The 18,689-nt window shown below is 48.0% G+C and overlaps 1 protein-coding gene across 4 annotated transcripts in view; it reads left to right on the top strand.

Moving 5' to 3' along the window:
* The window catches only part of CD40 (CD40 molecule), a 345,834-nt gene that overhangs the window by 166,933 nt on the left and 160,212 nt on the right, over positions 1-18,689 (top strand). The window lies entirely within an intron of this gene.

Genomic DNA, 18,689 nt, shown 5'->3' with positions numbered 1-18,689 from the left:
GTTCTGCATTGACCAGTTATGTTGAGTCACTATGCTTATATGCTGCACTGAAACCCAGCTGTAATGGTTTCAAAACACCAATCCTTGTCCATTGCGTTTTTTGCCCCCCTTTTCCAGGGTAACACAAGGCCTTAGTCTGCCTCTGCCAAGGGGTGCAAGGGTAAAGTAGGATGGAGCGAAAGGCTGTAGACCTGGGGTGCGAAGCAAGCCGGTGGATGGGTGGCTGGCGCAGAAATTAGCCAACGGTTCTCAGCGCAGTGCCCTATCAAACAGGAGCCGCACGCCCCCCCCAATCACGCAACGCCATGCTGAGGGCAAGCACGGCTCTCGGCGCAGCACTCCCGTGATGAGGGTGCATCGCGCTGTGAGCCTTGCCATGCGGCCATGTCTCGCGGCACGGAGTTCTCTCTCACAGTCACAGGAGCGCTGCGCTAACAGCCACGCTGATGAGTGTGTGGGGGGGGTTGGGGCAGGGTCGGACTGGAACAAGAAATAGGCCCGGACACCAAAAAAATAGGGGCCCACCCCTTGCCTCAAAAAAGTGGCCCACCCCTTGCCTCAAAAAAGTGGCCCTCAAACCATCATCCGTGAATCGCGTCAATTCACGACTTTACAGAAAATGCTATGTATGGAGGGGTCATGTGTCTGTTACATTACAACACAACTCATAAAATAACATTACTTTGCATACAGTTCTGTGACAGGGTCCACAGCTGCAAGGCGCAGGAGTGGCATGAACCAACCACCCCCACTGCGTTTTTGGGACCCTGCTGCAAGTCAATGCTTATACAGCGCTCCGCAACCCCAGCAGGGAAGGAGGGTTAGGTTGACGATGGTTGGATAGGAGGGGGGGGAGTAGGGAAACCAGAATGAGGTTTAGGGAGAGATTATGGATAGGTTGGGGATGTAAGGGTAAGGTTTGATCACTGTGCATGCTTCCAGCTAGCTGTTACACTCATACAAACACACGTCCCAGCGCAGGATCAAAGGATTTCTCCCTTCTCTGGCAGCTTTGGTTTAAGTTTCTGGCTGAAATAGCCCATACACCTCTCACTCTTATACATTGTACACAGTAGAGGTGACGGTACTTGCGCTCCAGTCCCCAGTAAATTAGTAACTCCCCTCATCTCCCTAGGTGCAGCGTTTGGGGGATCTGGAAGCATGTACCTGTTTAAACTTTACATACAACAAGAACACTAACCCCGGCACCATTTTTAGTTTGCGCTATTCGGTAGGGGTGTTGCTAGGGCTGGAAAAAGATCCAGGGGCAGGCTATGCTAATGTCGGGACTGGCGAGACTCTGGGCTAGCTACCATTTTGGTTGTAGGCAGCCCTGCCCCCTGAGCTTCTATCCGGGGCTATAACGAAAAGAGAACCAAGGGTTATAGCTTCCTTAGACCCCCCCACACCCTCGCTAGCAACGCCTTTGCTCATGGGAACTCTTTGAGCTCACATTAATCAGCCTTATCAAACTTGCACTTGAAGTGCCTGCCAGTGTGTTTATCAAAGCCGTCTTCTGAGAGTTATAAGCTTAATTGGTGTTGCAAATCACTACTGATGTAATAAAAATGTCTTAACCAGGCCATCCTAGAGCCACTTGATTTATAGGCATTCTGTGTGACCTGCTCGGAAGTCCTGTTAAAAACACTTGTGCTTGTGTGGAATGTAACCATGGTGCATGCATGGTGTGTGTGCATCAGGTCTTATATGACTCTTATGCCGTGTGTGTAAAATGGTTGGTTATGATTATGGTTTTTGCTGTGGAGTACATATGTGCTGTGGGCGATTCGTTCACTTCACACTAGTGCGTGTTGCACTGCACACACACTAGTAAGTTAAGTATGGGTCACAGCCTTGGATTTGGGGGCCGTGCGAGCTGCTGAACATGGGAGAGCGCAAGCCAAGCGTATGAGAAAAGTGACCATAGACCAGTCTGAAAAAGTCCCACAAGCACAAGTTTCTTATTTGTTATTATTCACAAAAAACTCTGAAGTTTCTATAGGCACATTTAGGAAAATAATGTTGCCAAACAGTGTATTTTAAAACACCCAGGTTTAGTAATAGCATGAGCACAGTGTACATACTACAACACTGGCCTGTTGGCCCTGCCCTTCAGTTACTGCCCTATTACACGTTAAACCAGCTGAATCTAATGATAGCAGTCTGAGTCCTGCCCAAATGACGTCTTGCTCTGGAAGGACTAGAGAGCGAGAGCAGACAGGGTACAGTAGTTTGAGATGCCCATATACTGCCCATTGGAAGTGTAAAAGCAGGTGGCGCTCGTTGCTGGTGACATTTACTGTGAACACTTGCCTTTTTTGGAAAGTGTGCTTTGAACCACTGTAAGTTACAATGTGGTGGTAAAAAATGGGCATGGATTCTATAATCATCCATGGAGAAAGACATGTGACAGCCCTTGCAATAATCCATTCGGCAAACGCACAGTCACAAAAAAGGATAAAATAAAGTGGACAGAAAATCAGACGTTCAGTGGTGAAACTTAAAACGATGGGCCATCCCATTCTGAATGCGTTGAGCGGGAAGCCAAATGTGGCACAACGCAAAGCTCTATGGGCAGGTACACCACGGAAGCACTCCCCCACACTGGAGCCCTCCCTTTAGCTAACCAAGACTGGACACGCTTTTCAAAAGGGTTAGAATAAAGCTGTCACGATATCTTAGAAGCTGCAAACACTTTGGATTCAGATGAGCAGGTTTTCTATTTTTTTTTAAACATTTGTAGTGGTAAGGTTTGAGGTGCATGCATCAACAATTTGTTTGTTTTCATAAGTGAACAGATAAAACGAAGTATGTCATGATAAATGCATTGAAATGAGCCACAATGTATTTGCGCGCCGGGTTTCAATATAAATGCTCTGCTTCGCTTAGTATGTGTGTGCTATTTCAAGAGCGCATACGTTTCAATGCAAAATAGTGTACCAGTCTGAAAATATCCTCAAAAGGTGTACACTTCTGCTTGCCAAGTCGTGCCAAAAATAAGCAAACCCGCAGACTGAATTTGCTACGTCGTTTACAGAGGCCTATAGTTCCGATCACTTCTTATTGTTCAGCAGTTTCTCTAATTATATGTTGGTGCACTGTGTTCGTTTGTAAATAAATCAAGTCCCAGAAATGTCTCTGAATACTACTGATATGTTCTTTTCAAGCAAAAGTATTTGCAACTGTCTTGAAACTTGGCCTAGATCAGATGAAAAAAGGCATCCCAGTTTTTTGGACACTGCTTAGGTGTTGGGAAGAGAGGTTGAGATAAGCTAAATACAATCCACTAAGATATCGAATCAAATATTGAAAACGGCTTTAATTGCATCGTATCTAAAGCGAGGATTGGCAGTTTAGGGAGGGTGAGGACAGTCACATTGTAGCCGATTGGGGCTGAAAAGCGAAACAGACTGCGCACTGCACTCCGTGACAAATGTTGTTAAGGCAATAAAAACACACCCACAACAGGATAATAAAATAAAAAACCGCAGGCGCCCCGGTGCCTCCTATCAAGGCAGCCCCTGTGCTGTGGACCCGAGGCCTCCGCAGGCTATGACATGAAGGGTAATTACCGTGGACCCGGGGATCAAACCCGTGTTGCCCCCCTAAGCTATCCTCCCGAGACCTGATGTTCGTGTGATTTTCTTTGGGCACAAGCAGCCTGTGCATGCGGTACGAAGCCACAAAGGGGCAGTTTTGGGGGAGTAGAAAAAGCGGCATGGTCAAATCTAGGGAGAGCTGGCGCCGCATGAGTTAGAGAACAGGAACTGACTGAGAGCAATATTGGGGCAGAATGAAGGACAGCGGGCAATACATTTGGGGCAGATCCTACCTAACCTCCGCGATGTAAAACGCACCGAGTCTGAGCTGGTGGGCTGCCTGCCAATCCATTAGAAGTCTGACCTTACCTGATTGTGCACTCTACAGCACAGTTAGCAGGCTGGCTGCTGTGGCCTGGGCACTGGCGGCCTCCTCTGACTCGCCTGCCCTGCAGCCCTGGTGACTCCTCTCCTCCTTAGTGGCTGTGGGCACTGGACAGTGGCGGGCTGACGGCCTCCGAGTTGTCTGGTGGTCCACCCCTGGACTGGTGTGTGCACTGCAGTGTGGCTCAGCTGGCACTCTTTGTCTCTGTCTCTAGTAGTCTGTGCCCGCTCTGTGCTACCTATGCGCCGTGTGGTGTGGCCAGAATCGTGCCCATGGTCAGAGGCCCAAGGCAAAAATCCTCAATCACGTCACGTGGTGTGACGTCGTGGACCTGGCGGCACAGTGTCTATGTAGGGCGGGCAGCTGGCCCTGCAGCAAATTTTATTGGCCCCCGCCTTGTTCGGCGGCGGCCGCAAGCCCCAGGCACAAATTGCTGTTTCAACTTTGCAAGAAGTGCAACAAATTTGTTGTTACTTCCTGCAAAGTTGAAGTGAAGCAATTGAGTGTGTGTGAAATGTGTCAGTGGCTGCACTGCCGTGTCAAAGTGCCGGAGGTAACCTTCTGGACAAGCCAGACTAATCAAGGTAGCATTGGCGGCGGTCGTGACTAGGTCTCAGGAGGGGTTAGGGTGACTGAAAGACCTCAATGAGCACACAAAGTAAAGGACACTTACAAATCAATCGCAGTCAGGTGTAGATATATTAAAAATACAAATACATTTATTCAAGGCCTTTGAGCTTCAACACAATAGTTATTAACAGTAACACTTTTAAACAAACACAATCCTACTAAAATACATATATACAAAACCAAGGGACCATTGGTTAATGCACACAAGGGGTGAACAACCTAGAAAAGGGAAGGAAGCAGGTAGTGCAAAAAGTCTTTAGACAGTTCTGAAGCAATTACAATCCTGAGAGGCAGCCCAGTCCCTAAGAAGAGGGGAGCCTATTGCTCAAATGTACTTGGTAATGCTGCTAGTGCAGATGGGCGAAAACGGGGTCTCTTGTAGGCTCTGTAGCAGCTCAGGAAAGGGGGTGAGTTGATGCAGAATAGGTTCCCACTATTCGAGGAGGGTCTCCCCGAGATGGCAGAACCAGTTCCAAGAGTTGGGAATATTTCATAGAACAGGTTATCTGTGGAAAGGAGTGGGGGCCTCAGGGGCCAGTCGTGCATAAAAATTGATGGATGCGCTAGGGGCCATGGGTAAGGGTTTCAATTACTCACCGACCCTCGGCGCCCTCCAGACCAAACTTCGGCAGTCTAGTCCAATTCGGATGTAGATTTAAATGCGGCAATATCGCGGCTCTGCAGCTTTCAGCAACGAAGTTACAATGTTGATTCCCAAACGGGACAGTGGCGATTTCTTCGCTCCTGGTGGATGGATCAGGCCAGTTTCACTGTAGCAGGCTTCAAGGCACAGAGGGGCCACAGCTGCAATGCACTTGCACAGTTAGTCACCACGGCTGGGTGACACGGTAACCGCGTGTACTACGGTTCGGGCGCTCTCTTTACTCCAGACCTGGGAATGCCAAGTGTACAAAATTCGGCGTGAGAGTGCTGTGAACACAGAGCTTGCAATGTACCAAGTTTCAAGGGCCTCCTCAAAATGGCAGATGTATCAGAGCAAAGGTCCTGCGCAAGCTGGTCAGCCCACTGGATGGCCGAGGGACACGTCCGAGAAGGCTTACTTGCAGGGTTTGATGAAGGTGCCGAGAATAGTTGGTCCCACTATTCCAATGGGTCAAAGCGCCTTTGCAGACCTTCTAGTTTGATCAGATGCAGATGGGTCAGTTGGGACGACAGCGGGCTCAGGGTGTCAAACCTTCCAGCGGTTCACCAGCGGTTCCTTGTCTCGGCTTCTTGGTTTCAGGATACTTGGATCCTATCCTTCGTTCAATGAGAACTCAGGCGATCGACATGGTATGGGTGTTTGGAGCCTTCTCTTATCCAGAAACTCCTTCGCTCCAAAACGAAGAGGACCCATTGGGAGATCTACTCACATACAGGCAAACCATACGTGGACCAATCATGGACCATGGTGGTCCCAGGTATTCACAGCACACCAGACTCTGGCACCATGGATATGTATTGGAACCAGACAGTCCGGCCCACATCCTGGTAGCACACACAAGGTATGCAGAATCCTATGACATCTTGGTGTTTCGCGGGAGAATGCATGCCCAAATAAGGGCTGATCCGGGTCGCCTCAAGCGGGGGAAGGTGAAGGGGCAAGATGGCCAAAGGACAGGACAAAGAACCTCGTGGTGTGGCCATTTTGGAGCCAGGCCACCTATTCATGCCAACTGCGGTAAACGCGGTTTACCTGGCAGGAAAGGGTTAAAAATACATGAAAAGAAAAGCTGCCACCAGCCCTGTTCAAGGCACACCTGTACTTCTCCTATAAAATCCTTCGAAAGTATCTAGGGCCTTTAGAAATGTCAGGAAGACCCAGGTGCACTGTACTGGAAGGTACATTGTGCACTTGCAACATGTTGCAGAAAAGTTGCAACATTGACCAGGACTAAGGGAAACAAAGTCTCCCAGTACTGACTGTCTGTAAGGGCATGTCAGTTTCCCCATAATAAAGCGAGTGAAAAGCCCAGGGGAGTGCAGCAGAAGGCTGTGCTCCTCTGGCAAAAAAGTCAGACTATGGTGTTCGACATCAGCAAAACGTTGGGGGGGGGGGGTACTCAACTGGAGGGAAAATTGCACATGAAATGGAAATCTTTCCTAACACTTGGACTTGTGCTCTGTGATTTCTGAAACCTGTGATGCACTGGCCCGCCAGGAGCCTACTGTTACCCAAGCAAGCAGTGGGAAAGCCAGTAGGGTTTGGCTATCTTATGTCAAGTGTGGCCTCCTCTTCTACCATGTGCTTCAGGCCATTGCAAAATGACAGCAAGAAGGTTTGTGCCATTACTGGTGATTATCGCTATAGTACATAAGCAGGCTTGTTCTTTTTCCAACTTTTGACATCCTCGCAGGCGCTGTAACCTCGTCCTTCTCTCCGCAGCATGTTTAAGAAGGACTGCTGTGAGTTAAGGAGGACTGCTGCGGGTCAAGGAGGATCATCCTCATCAACCCGCAGCAGTGCTTAAACATGTTGTGGGGAGAGGGACAAGGTTACAGCCCCTGCAAGCATGTGAAAAGTTTGAAAAAATACAGGTCTGACACAAAACGTGGTAAAGCAGAAGAGGAAGAGGGCAGGGCCATGACGAGATGCGATGAGGCAGGTGGAAAAAGGCCCAGGATAAGGCTGAATGTGGGGCATGAGATGGAAACCAAGGTTGCTAGAGAGAGAATGGGGCCAGGGAGAGTCCCAGAATGTCAAACAGAAAAGGCAAAGCAGGAGGAGGGTAAAAGTGTGTTGAAGAACAGGATAGAGACACCCACAGAATGGGACAGGACAGGGAAGAGAGCGAGAGACCGAATGTTAGAGAGGTTGAGCTGAACTAGGAAAGGCAGAAGAGACAGAATGCGAGAGACAGAAAAGAAGGCACAACGTGAGACAGAAAGGGAGAGCGATGGAGTGAGACAGAATATGAAGGAGTGAGCAAGACATTGCCAGAATGTGAAATGGAAGAGCACTGTGTGAGTGGAGGGAACAGAGAGAAAAAGGAGAGACAGAGGGAATGGGGAGAGAACTTAGAGGTTATTAAAGGACAGAAGATTCAAAGATGAGAGAAGGCAGACCAATTGGAACAATAAGGGAAGAGACAGGCAGAATGGGAGAGAAACTAAAAGGCACTAAACAGAAGGGGAAAAGGGAGAGAAAGGGAACAGGAACAGCAGGACAGAGAAAAGGAGACGACACAGCTACTTAATGATAAGAAGACAATAGACCAAATGAGAAGTCTAGAGAACCAACAGACCGGGTGCAGGGCTAGATACATAAGAGACAGAAATGGAGGAAGAAGAGAAAGAGAATGGGAGGGATGAAGGGGATATGGAGAGTAGGAAGTCAGGAGCAATGAAAGCCTGAATTTAAGGGCTTGAGAAGGAAACATATATTGCATATGGTAAGATGAGGCAACAAGAGAATGGCAGTCAAGCATAGAGAGGAAGATGGCAGGCAGAACAGGTGAAGTAAAGAAGGAAGAAGTGTGCTGCAAAACAGATTAACGTACAAGCTTCTGCCGCAACCCTCGCACCACATAACCAAACTTCTCAACTCTCTCATTTTGTAAAGTCAATGAGAGGTGAGTGTGGGCACTTAGTTTCTTGCCATACTCCCTGCTCAGAGCTACACCTTTGACCATGGGTAGGTGGTCTCTGGAATGCTTTGTCCGCCTCTCATCCAGCAAACTCAATGACTCCGGCGGTGTGGGTGGGCCCGACTTCAAAACGTTTTCCTCAAGGGGGGTTTGGCATAATAACATTTGAAGACCACTTGTATAGCGGGAGTGTGCCTAGTGCGGTGTTGACTGAGGAGTGATGCTGTGAAACCTGTTGTTGAATGTGAACTGATGGGTCCTCTCTGGGATATGGCCGTAACAATAGAAACAGGTGGTTAATTGGAAACGGCACCTGTCTTTACCACTCTCCCGATTACGGTAATATTGGAATTAACTGCATCTGCAAAGGAATAACACACACCATATCCATCACCTAATGAGGTTAAATGTCTCCCCGCCCCCCGGAACATCTTTAAAATCTCTCCTGTAATTACTATTTTAACTCCATACTGATGGGGAGCATAAAGCAAGCCCTTTCTTTTAATTCAAGAAAGTGTTTTGTGATTGGGACAACTAAAGGGGTTTAAGAGTAGGCCATCTTGGATGCCCACCTTCTTACCATCTTTGCCACATAATATTCAGAAGGGTCCCAAATGGCCTTTTGGTGGATGCACATTCTTTGTACAGAAGCAGTATGAATTGCTACTGTGTGCAGTCCATTTCCATCTGCAAAATGAGAATGGGAATGGATTTTGAAAAACCTAGAAAAAAATGAGATTTCCAGAAATACCACATTCCGATTTTCAGGAGCTCCACATAATTCCAGTAGCGCCAATCCTGGCAGATTTTTCTTATATTGAGGTTGAGTTGAAGAATTAATGGGGGGGGGAGGAAAGAGGGGAGAGAGGAACGAGGAGAGAGGGGGAGAAAAAGAAAATATTGTGGCAACATGCATAGGAGTCACTTGTGTGATGTTCATCAATGCGGCAGCTTGGTGCCCAAAGTTGGTGCACCACCGGCCATTCACTTGGGGGGGGGGAATTCCCTCAGCAAAGCCAACTAATCTTAAGGAGAAGACGACTAGTTCTGGTCACCATCAGGGGGTTAGGCGTTATGGATCAGCTACGTTCTGAGTGTACGCGCACACGTGTTTGTCTGCATATGTATGTTTATATATATATTACATGACCTGCGGTAGCGGGCTTGTAGGTACAGTTAAGTTGCTGAACTCATCGGAAGAGCACTTCTTCGGCGGATTAGAAGTCGGCTCCCCCTGAACGAATCTTCACCAAACTTTGCAAAATAAGTATATGGGCGGCTCAGAATTTTTTAGCCAATGTGGGTGAGGTTTGGTGAGGGAGGTTTGGTGCAGGGGGGGCTGAAGTTATAGGGGGGGGTCCCACTTTTTTTTCTTCATAGACTGAATAGGGGAACATTTGTGCATGGCTACAGGCCGAACGTCTGGACGGATTTTCTCCAAATTTGCGGGAGGCTTTGGTCAGAAAGCGTGCTTTTGTGTGTTTGGTGGAAATCCGAGTAGTAGTTTGTTGCAAAGAACTGAAATATACAGCAAAAAATGTGACATCTCGGTCTACTCCGCTGACCCATTTCCCTGTTTGCTCCGCGGACCGCAGTGTGATTGTCGCGCGGTTCAGCGTGATGTCGGCGAACAGTGGACGCGACCCGTGGTTGTCTGGAAGGAAGCGTGCTGTGCATCAAAGTTGTAGGGAGACGCCGCCATGGTGTATCAGAGGATAGGGTTGTGGTGTGTGTGGCAAGGTCGGAAGAGATAGTGTGCGTGGTAGCATTGTGCCCACTAAAATAGTAGTAGTATATGGTTCCGCTCCGGCATCCCATTTTTGCTGGTCACTGCGCAGGTGAAATTTTGAGTGTACTGCAGTGGGCGGTGATGGGATGTGTTAGAAAAGTTTGCTATGACGGCGCCATGTTGTATGGGAGGACAATGCGGCGGCGAAAGGGCCTGAAGAACATAGTGCATGGCATCAGGTGGTGCGAAGAAGGTATGGAAAGGGGGCTCGAGTGAGAAGTGCTTCATCTGGGAAATGTTCTGAGAAGAAGAGGGTGGTGTGCCAGCGGTTTCAGTGCACAGTACGGCAATGTGCGGTTACCTGAAGAGGCAACACACTTGTGTGGTGATTGCAGGGAGCCTTAGGTATGGCATGGCAGCTTTAGGCCTTCCGCTATGTACCCAGCAGTCTAGGCCTTCCTCACAGCCAGCACAACATTATGTAGCCATGTAATTGTCACTAGGCATGCATTTGAAGTAGTTGAGGTGGACAGAATGGTTGCAGAGGATATTGTACACTTGGGCGAACAGCTGAAGAGCGGTAGTATGTGTACATGACCATATGGTGTTCATCATTGCCTCCGTTGTACAATAGGGAGGCACATGGCAGCCATTGCGTTTGCTATGGGTAGGCCCTTATAAGAGCCTTGCTTAACGGAGCGTTTGAACGCATTGGCCCTTGAAAGGAAGTCATGAGCATCAGAAAGTTGCAATATGGAAGTGATCAGCAGCAGAAAGTTGCAATATGTACAATGTACACAGCCACTTATGTACTGTTTTGCACAGGTAGCAGAACGTCATGGAGCCATGAATGTTGCTGATGGGGCCAGGGTGAAAGTTGGTAGGGCCCATTGCAGATGGGGAGTGCGTTGGACATGATAGGAGGAGTGAAACATGAGTTGGGCTAGGGTGTGCTATGTGTGATGATGGGGTAGTGGTCAGTGAGGGCAGAGCAATGCTAGAAGGGGAGTAGTATGAAGAGCACTTGAAACGAACAGTGCAGTAGGGCATGATGCGTGTGCTAAGGCTGTAGCCCCTTCGATAAATGGGTGCCCACTGTGAAGTCTGTGCACAAAGGTAAAGTAGCTTTCACATTCTTGGCTTGGGTGTGTGGTTTGTGATGATTGCATAACATGTTGGTTTCATAGTTGTGGGGATTGGTTGCAATTCGTACACTGTGCAGTGCATGGCTTTACCTCATGAACTTAGTACTTCTGTAGTGTGTCCTGCCAGTGTAGTGGTGAAGTAGTGGATGCTTAGAAGTTGCTAGGGGTGACCGGCGTGCGGCTGACCACTTGTTAACCTGTATGCGTCTGTTGTGTTGTGCTGGGTGTGGGGAAGACGAACAGTATTGGGTGCACGAGTAAAGGCTGGAGGCTGTTGGCCCTGCACCCAAGACCCCATGTTTTGCCAACACCCAATGCACCACAATGCGGCCATGCACATTTGCCTCTACATCTCTCTGCGGATGGTGACTTTAGAATAATGGGTGTGGATAGTATTTTACACTTTGTGGAACTACCAAAGTGAGGTGGTATGCGTCAAGGAGCACATGCGGTAGGTTATTGTACGTGTTATTGTACGTATGGCACATTAGGGAGCTGTAAGTTGGCATTTCCATTTCCCTTTAGACGACTCTTGCTTGAGGAACTCTTGTTACATCTAGCGGCATGAAAGGAAGTGATCAGGATTGGAAAGTTGCTATATGGACAATGTACGGAGGCATGCACATACCGTTTAGTGTAGCCAACGCTACGTCATGGAGCCATGCATGCAAAGTTATGTCTACTGGTTCAAAGTAGATGGCACATTGTTGGTTTATGTGTGTAGTTAGGCTGCATTGTGCACATTGTTGGTTGCATGGGTGTGGTGATTGGTACAACAACCAACAACCGACAGTTGTAAGTGTGTGGGTGGAGATGTTGCAGTCACCAGTTCTGCAGTGTGTCCACTGCGTGTAGTAATGGAATACTATACATATGGATGAGATGATGATGCTAGTGCTTCTTATGTGTGCTTCCCTAGTGTGCATTGTGGACATTAGTAAGTGCTGCAGTTCAGAAAGCAGCATTGCTTATATGCATGTAGTAGAGTGTTGAGAGCAGGCCCAATGTTTTGTAGAATGTGCTCCTCGGTTGCCATGCTTACAATGCTTTGTGATTGAAAGTGGGTAGGGGTGCCAAAGACTGTGATATGTTTGTGTGTAACGGTAAGTGGAACAGGTGTTGTATGGCTGCCTCATGGTGCAGCGGTTGGGTGGACGTGCTGGTGGCTATGTTGCCTTTGATATTTCTGGCACATGCGTACATGGTGGCCTGCATGGCTCTGTTAAGTTGTGGTGGGTGTGGCCAAGGACTACACTGTTGGGTTCATGGCCGAAGGGCGTAGGCCATGTACCCAGCAGCCTAGGCCTGCAGCACAGCCAGCATGATATTATGTAGCCATGCAGCTGTCAGTCTGTATGCATTAGAAGTACGTGAGGTGCACAGAGTGGTTGCGGAGGACATTGAACAGCAAAAGTGAGTTGCTATGCGTACGTTACCATATGATGTTAATCATTGCCCCCGTTGAACAATAGGTAGGCACATCTCAGCAATTGTTTCCTATGGGTAGGCTGCTGTAAGAGCCTTGCTTGAGGACGTGTTTTAACAGATTGGCCCTTGAAAGGAAGTCACCAGCATGACAAAGTTGGAATGTGGAAGTGATGAGCAGCAGAAAGTTGCAATATGGACAATGTACACAGGCACTGATATACCGTTTCATATTGACAGTGCAACGTCATGCAGCCATGCATGTGCAGATGGGGCCAGGGTGAAAGGTGGCAGGCCTAATTGTGCATGGGGAGTGCATTAAACATGACAGGCGTCGTAAAACAATAGCTTTGCGGGTTGTCTGTAACTGCTGCTTAAATTGTAGCGTTTCATGTGTGATTTGTGAGTTGTGCCTGTATTGTTATGTCCATGGGTATGATGAGTGTTTGCACATGGTACATTTTGCAGTGCATGGGAGCTTATGGAGTGGACAGTAATATAGTGTGCCCACTGAGTGTTGCGGTGAGAAAGTGTGTGTGTGTAGTACTGTATAGGGTTCAACCGCATAGTGTATGTACTTGAGTAGTGTGCATTGTGGAGATTACTAACTAGTGTACTGCACTTTAATGTATTGTATATCTGGAGTGGGAGGAGTGCTGGGAGGAGGAAAAATATTGGTACCTGCAGTTGGTGGTGGTTGGTGCCGCTCTGAGTGAATGTGGAGGCTGAAAGTGTGGATGGGTTTGGGGAGCTGTAACCTGGAGGTGCTTTCTCATGACCGAAGACCTGTTCTGTGAGTGTGCAAAGGTATGTGTGCAGTGCAGAAATGATAGTGTTCGATGGGGAGGGCTTAGATGTGAATGGTACATCCCTCAGTGAGCATTGCATACTGCCATAAGGCGAGAGTGTAGCATATACAGTAGTGGAAATGGAAGAAGGAGTGGGTGTGCCTGAGTGGGGTGTGGCCCTCGCTGTAGCTGGGAAGGCACACATACTGCAATGTGCCCTTTTCTGCATGTAGCATTTGCATTTGGAACAGTGGGGATTATCCAATCAGGTGTGGGGGGTATGGTTCAAAGGAAGGGCCGGTGATCTATTTCACCAAAGTTCGATGTAATCACGTTCACAGACATTGACAGACGCAGACTGCTCATCGTGGGAGACACCTTTGTGCAAGATTTCCACAGGTATGCTGTGGAAAGAGGCTGTGATAGTAACTTTCACTTGCAAGGTGTGGAGGCTTTTTGCGGCACCGTCTGAGTGGGGTTTTGGTGCCATGGTTTTCCTTTTTTACATGTGTGGCCTCCATCTGTACTCTGCATGTTGTGGTTGTGCATTATGTAGGACTACACTTGGGGTACATGTCCTGCTCATGTTTGCTCCGTCACCTGAAGAAGGTGATGAGAGCAGTGATGCACATTTTTCCCACAGCCAAGGTGATTTTCTCCTGCATCCCACCAAGAGGTGCATGGGACCATGCCGGTGTAATTTGGCCACAGCCAGAGGTCGGGAGGTGTTTTATAAACAGATGGATGTGTGAGTTTGTGTAGTGCTGCGATGTTCTGCATCTACTATGACCGCATGAACGAGCAAGATTTGCAGTCGTTTGAAGGAAATGGCATGTTTTTCACCTCCTTTGGCAATGCTGTTTTGTTTGGTACTCTGCAGAACGCGTTGCAGACAATCCTGTACAAGTGTAAGGTAAGTGTTCACGTTCAGTACTTACAAATGTCACAAGGAGAAGGAAATGGACACTCATTGGAAAAGGACAAAAGAAAAAAAAATGTTATTCAAGGGCGTACACAACAAAAACAGGACAAGAGGAAAGAAAATGAAAGAAATAAGTGCTTTCTTAGACAGTACTACAGACCGAAACCCTACCTTGTTTGTTTCACATTTTTTCTGGCTAACCCCCATCCCCACCCCTTCACCCATTCGCTAGTATGAACACTTAGTGGATTACGCTGTACTTTCATGATTGCATGTGCCACATGCAGCCAATTTTTGGATGGGAGGCATGGAAATGAAAGTCTGGAGGAAAAGACAGTGCTGTAGAAGGTTAGTGGGTCTTGTGTGTACCGAAACACTGTGGCAGCATGCTGGTTTGTACAAAAGTGCAGGAGGGTATGGTGGAAGTGTGGAACGGAAGGGGCATGTATCCTGGGGGTATGCATGAACGGTATGCATTTGTTTGAAGGGGCGTAAATTGGAAGCAGATGCTTTTCAGCAATGTTTTTAGAAAGTGTGCACTTAATTGGGTACTGGGAAAAACATGGAAGAACTTTGCAGAGTACACGTCAGTGGCATACTGTTGTGCATTAATTGTGTGTATGGTATGATGTGGAATTGTATTGTATGGCATTTGTAATGCGGCCATAGAGACGTTAACGAAAGCACAATGCGGCAAGGGAGGGGTAAAAGACGGGAGACGGAGAGTACGACCCTACTGGTGCAGGTGTGACATACATCGCCCAAGTGTATGGGTCGAGGGAGGGGAAGCTACAGTTCATGGGATGAACACGAAGTAATATTAAGTGAAAGTACGGGCCGCTTGCGCCAAGTGCTCGGATAAGTGGACACATGAGGTGGTGGAGGAACTTTTAGGGATACAGAAAACACTCGGCAAGTGTGGGGTTTGCTACAAAGGCAGTGCAGTGCAGGGGTTCGCTTGGCAGGGGGAGGCCACATGGGCCCAACATGTCAGAGTGGGAAGGTGACCAGGGTCGGACTGGGACAAGAAATAGGCCCGGTCACCCAAAAAAGTGGCCCACCCCTCGCCTCATTACCCTTGACCTCTGTCATTTGACACCACCCCAAAGTGACATCCCGGGAAGCGATAAAACGTGCCCTTTCACCCCTTGACAAAACAGGAAGTGTCATCAAATAGAATTGTCCCTAAGTGCACTAAATTACACTGACCCCAAGCAGACGTCCAAGGCCAATTGATATTTTATTGTATAGCTCTTATGCTCAAGCTCTTTTTTTTACAGAACAAATATGCATACAATATCACCCAACCTGGGTTGGTACTCATTTATCGACGTAAGAAGACTTAAAAAAAAAAAAAGTTTTCTTTTTTTCCTCCCTTCAAACCGGCCCCCACTCCCCAAGGCTGATTTCAGTCAATCAGTGTATGGTAGGCAGTCAGCCGGGGAGAGGAGCACAAACGCACACGGTAAGAGAAAGCCTTGCGGTGCTTTCGGAACCAGCAATGTTAACCTCAAGTTTGAGGGAGGCTGTTGCAGAGGGAGGCCTGAGGCAAAAAAAAAAAATGTACCACCATGTGGGTTCTTGCAAAAGTGACTGACCCTGAGGGAGTTGGAGGCGGATGCGGAAAGAGCTTGCGCACGGACATGTATAGAAAGTTAGAGTTCAAGGTATTGATGTCCCAGGGCCCAGAAGGCCTTCTGCATAATGCAGAGTCCGAAGGAGTCCCAGTGAGTCCCGCTTTGCCGCAGACGACTTTTCCCGTACGTGGAGTGCATTTTGCAGCGGATTTCCTCTGTGAAGGACTACTGGCCCCACAAGGTGAACAGACCTCAAAGACTGATCAAGAAGGACATTTATTCAGTCTAAAGTGTCCCTATATTTTCATGAACATTGATCTAGCTTATCTTTCTTTTTAGGCAGTGCAAACGCTGTGGGAGGTCCTATAAAATCGTGAACGCGCGCGCACTGCGTGCACGCACCGAAGGAGTCCCGGTGAGTCCCGCTTTGCCGCTTCGCCGCAGCGCTGCGGTGGAGAGGCTCCAGGGCCCCTACCTTCCCAAAAACAGCTCTTGGCCTCTAAGTAAGAATGCGTCTCACCTTAACATCGGGCATGCCAGCCCGAAGTACCCTCATGAGAGGGAGTGTTGGGGGCTCAAGAGACCATAAAGATGACTCCATAATATGTTCTACTCCTAGAAGGAGACACGTTAAACTCCTGGCCCCAGCTAATGTGGACATCTGTAAATTTTGTAAACGGTCTCTCTCGGCCTTTCGGGCTCAGGCCGGGAACTCACCCCAGGCCCTCCCCGAGAAAGGGATCTTGGGGTGGGGCTGGGGGTGGGGCTGGGGGTGGAGGGGGGGGTAACCGGGCCGAGTCAATTAAAAAAGGAATTAACACTCAGGACAATTTTTTAATAGAGGACCCTTTGAAAAACCAGCCACTGGTGTGCCCCGGGAAGCATTGTTCCATATCTGATACAGCCTTGTTGGAATCCTTGCCTGTGTCGGGCGCAATGGCCCAGGGTGTTGATCTTATGGGGAGTGAACCTCAAATAGGGGACATTGCGGTGATTGATTTAGAGGCTAATGATTCTGTTTTTTCGGACAATCTCTTACCAGTGTCACCAGTAATGTTCTCAGAGAGCTCAAGAAGTGACCCTCACTCGATTGGTAGTGACCAGGGAAGGTTAACAGCCTCTTCAAGCTCTGCAATTGAATCCTTATCTACGACTCAGCAAGGGAATGCGGGCAATGTGTTAACCCACAATCAAAGCATGAATACATCTGTCATGGTATTTCAAAGGGAGAATGATTGGGGGATTGCCTTACATGCTATGAATCTTGCATTAACGACAATGTCTAGAGCTCTTGTAGCATGCGAACAGAAATTAATTTGGCAGGCTGAATGTATGGAGAAAATTATGAAAGGGCAACTCGCCAATGTCGTCTCTTTAGCGAAAATATGGGAGAAATGCGTGTCACCAAAAGTGCAGAAACCAATCTTGAATAATGTAGCTGCGCAGACAGAGAATGATGTTGATACTAGTACACGATTGGGGGGTGTCAAACATGGGAACCCAAAAACACAGGTGGTGGAATCTGTGCTTCTGTGTTTTGTGGAGGTCATCTATGAAAATTCAAAGTGAGGGGGAGGTCAAAGGGTACAGGGGGAAGATTGTTTAAAGCTCCCACACGCTACACTTGAGGAAATGGATGCGGAGGAATCGACCCTTAAGATGTTAGATGCAGCTTCTCTGGGGAAAAGCAAAAAAATAAACCAGAGAAACCCCCTTCAAAAACCATCAAAATTGCTGCAAAAAAGCTACCAAAGAATCAACAAATACCCAAGTCGGTGGGGAAATCATCTGTTAAACACTTCTTTAAGGTGATCTCGGTCCCTAAGCGTACAACCTTGGCAGCCTCTGAGGCTATTAAACAAAAATACATAGCCCGTGCCATTGATAAAAGAAAACATTGCTGAAAAGCATCTGCTTCCCCTTCAGCCCTTAGAGTACCCTCCTTTGGATATTCTGGTGGAAGAATTATCGACGACATGCAATGGTATAGAGCAGGCGCCACCCCAGCAGAAATCCAAAACAGTAACAGATCCCCCGAAAGACCGGATAGACGAGGTGGGGAATAACTCTCAGGTTGACCATCAGCGGGTAGAGATCCGGAAAGTGGTTGAGTATATGACGAAGTTACGCCCTACTCCTCTCCCGCTACCCGCTAAGCCGTCTGCTTTTAATCAGTCTGACTTGGCACAAAAGGGGAAAGATAGATCGGGCTTGGATAGTGATGTACAAGCTGTGCCCTTTTACTCAAGCATTGAGCCCCGAGTAAACCCAAAAGTGGTGTTGGATTCCCTGAGGGCTCCTCAATGGAGTGGTGAAGTGGAAGTTCCTCAGCCAGCTGAATCTGTTAGTCAACCGAAAGGGGTCATGGTACAGATTGATAACATTGGAGACTTCTCACAGATAACGCGGCCAATCATCTCTCTAATAGAGAAGGCTTTGAAGAGAATGCAGAGCCCGAATACACAATTGGAAGAGGTGCCCCCTCAGATTAATAGCAACCAATCTAAGGATAAGCATCACAAGCCCCCATTGAGAAACACGCATGCCGAGTTTCCCTTACTTTTATCATGTAGAAGACCACCATGTACTCAATATGATCTCAACAGGCGGGCGATCTTAGCTATTTTTTCAGAGATCCCCAATTTACGAGATGTGGTTTCTGCTGATATGGCCCAAGTGGAATTTCTAACCAAATCTAATCTGAATGCAGTGATTTTGTGGGTGAAATCAAGAGTCGTCCAGAATGTAATTTGGCAAGCTAGAGAGGAGTTGTTCGCTTTAGGGTTCGTCCTAGAGCCTTTAAGCGACAGAGCATTAACTCCCCAGCAATCGCCCCGGTATACCAATGGGGTGAGGAGCGAGATTGAGAGAAATCCTAAAGACCAACCGCTCTGTGAGGCCCACTCGCTTGGCGGAAGGCCTGGCCCAAACATGATGAAGTAATGCGAGAATGGGGGGAGGG

This window comes from Ambystoma mexicanum, chromosome 3p (genome assembly GCF_040938575.1).
Source record: "Ambystoma mexicanum isolate Mex_15411 chromosome 3p, UKY_AmexF1_1, whole genome shotgun sequence".
In the NCBI taxonomy this organism is placed as follows: Eukaryota; Metazoa; Chordata; class Amphibia; order Caudata; family Ambystomatidae; genus Ambystoma; species Ambystoma mexicanum.
The sequence above is the reverse complement of the archived record's forward strand: the minus strand, read 5'-3'. Positions and strand labels throughout refer to the sequence as shown.